This window comes from Arachis ipaensis, chromosome B6 (genome assembly GCF_059453495.1).
Source record: "Arachis ipaensis isolate K30076 ecotype BB chromosome B6, ASM5945349v1, whole genome shotgun sequence".
NCBI classification, from domain to species: Eukaryota; Viridiplantae; Streptophyta; class Magnoliopsida; order Fabales; family Fabaceae; genus Arachis; species Arachis ipaensis.
In genome coordinates, this window is record NC_142441.1 from 15,877,998 (window position 1) to 15,880,586 (window position 2,589).

The 2,589-nt window shown below is 32.4% G+C and overlaps 1 pseudogene; it reads left to right on the top strand.

Annotated features, from left to right (window-relative positions):
- Positions 1-583: 583 nt before the first annotated feature.
- Positions 584-2,308, top strand: LOC148554714 (uncharacterized; annotated as a pseudogene).
- The last annotated feature ends 281 nt before the right edge of the window (positions 2,309-2,589 follow it).

Genomic DNA, 2,589 nt, shown 5'->3' on the forward strand with positions numbered 1-2,589 from the left:
CAAGGTAATTTTGTTAAACTAATTCAAATGCTAACAATTTTGGTATCAATTATTCAATTCTGCAATTTTATTAAGGCATTGATCTGCGTTTGATATGTTGAAAAAAAGAAATTAAACTGCTGTTGCGTCAATAAGTTAGTAAATTGATGCTGCTTGCCTGCTTCTGTGCTTCATGCTTCATGCTTCATGGTTAAAATGTGTGGATAGTGCTTATGATTAGATTTAGAAGAGAAAACATCATATATATTCAAATGCTATCATTATATATTTTTTCTTTTGTTTTCTGCTTCTGTTATGTACTTATGTAGTTATGTTTAGTTTACTGAAACTCTGAAGTCTGAATTGAAACTCTGAAGTCTGAATTAAAACTCTAAAATATCTGAATTGAAACTCTGAAGTCTGAATTGAAACTCAAAAATATCTGACTGAAACTCTGAAGTCTAAATTGTTAGTGTTACTGTGTTAGTTTAGTTAGTGTAATTCACATACCAACAATCTCAGAATTTGGCTAAGTTTTTAATTGTATTTCCTTTATTCATTGGACACTTCTGACATCTCAAAAACAACGGATAAAGTTGTCAAAATGCTAGAAGATGCCGTAGAATTTGTTGGTGAAGAGAATGTAGTCCAAATTGTTACAAATAATGCTGCTAATTATAAGGCGGCTGGAGAAAGAATGATGGAGACTAGAAAAAGTTTGTACTGGACACCATGTGCTGCACACTGCATAGATTTGATATTGGAGGATTTTGAAAAGAATCTAAAGGTGCATGAAACAACCATAAAAAAGGGAAGAAAAATCACCACTTTTATCTACTCCCGGAGTATGCTCATTAACATGTTGAGGAATTTTACAAAGGGAAAGGACTTGGTTCGGCCAGGTGCCACAAGACTTGCCACTGCCTATTTGACTCTCACTTGTCTTCATGATAATAAAGGACCGTTGATGACTATGTTTACTTCTACTAATTGGAAGACAACTAAGGTTGCATCAACGCCTGAAGGAATAAGAGTCCAAAACATGGCCTTAGATAGTAGGCTATGGAAGAATATTGTCATATGCCTCAAGGTTGCTGCTCCTCTCATTACAGTCCTTCGCTTGGTTGATTCAGATGAAAAACCAGCCATGGATTTCATCTTTGAAGGCATGAGAAACGCCAAAGAAACAATCAAGACTAACTTCGGTTGTGTTAAAAAGAGGTAATCTTGAGTCTTGACTAATTGAAAGCTTTAATATTTGATTATCAATGTATCATGTTACCATGTTTTCTTGTTATATTCAGTTATTTATTTAATTTTCTTATTTTTATTCATTTGCAATGTTATTTTTAGTTATGAACCTATATGGGAAATTATTGATGGAAGGTGAGAAAGTCAATTGCATAGACCATTGCATGCAGCTGCATATTATCTTAATCCTCATTATCACTATGAACCAAATTTCATGGTTGATGATGCTGACATTAAGATTGGTCTATATAATTGTTTGAAAAAATAGGTTCCTAACTAGGAAGAAAGGAAAAAGGTTGGTCTACAGCTTCCTGACTTTCATTATGCTAGAGGCCTCTTTGGTAATGAAACTGCAAAAAGTAGTAGGAAGACCATGCTACCTGTTGAGTGGTGGGACTTCTATGGAGATAGTTGTCCAGAACTAAAGAAGTTTGCTATCCAAGTTCTAAGCTTAACTTGTAGTTCATCTGGTTGTGAGCATAATTGGAGTGCATTTGAAATGGTGATTCCTTAATCCTTACTTCCTTAGAACTATTCATTATTTATTTTAATTTTAATTTTTGTATATTTATTAACTATTGGCACTATATGTTTGTAGGTTCATACAAAGAGAAGAAACCGGTTGCATCAAAAGAAAATGAATGATTTAGTGTATGTGATGTATAATTTGAAGTTAAAAGACAAGCAAATTAGAAAAACTCCAGAACTTGAATTTGATGCAGTGCATTCTGATGATGAGTGGATAACTGAGGATGTTAATGAAAATATTGCTGAAAGTGTTGAGCATTCTCACTTGCCAACGAATGACAATACTAATGATGATCCAAATAGTAATGAATTTGCTATTCCAGGTATGAATAGTAATGAATTCAACATGGGTGAGGGAGGTGAGAATGAGTTTATTGGGGATCCACAACAAAATTTAATAGAGGAAGAAGATGAACATGTGAATGATGATGATGATTTTGTTGGCCGTGTTGAACCTGAGCCTGAAAGAAATGATGTTTCTGATGAAGATGGTAAAGATGATGATGTTGATGCCATAGAAGATGAAGATATTGGAGGATTTGAGTTTTAGAGTTTACTAGAAATTTAATTGTTGCTTTGTTGTTTTCTTTTGTGTTTTGGTTGTATCTTATGAACCTTTGATTGTGTAATTATGTGTTTTATGTTGAACTAGATAGATACTTGTGAAGGATTTAAATGTGTGATCCAAAGTACTTGTTGTAACTTGTAATTGTAGTATTATGTTAATTTATTATGTGTTTTAATGTTGAAATTGTTAGGTTTGAATGTCTATATCTAAGAAAATATATATATTATACATGATATATATATTTTTTATAAAAAATGTATAAT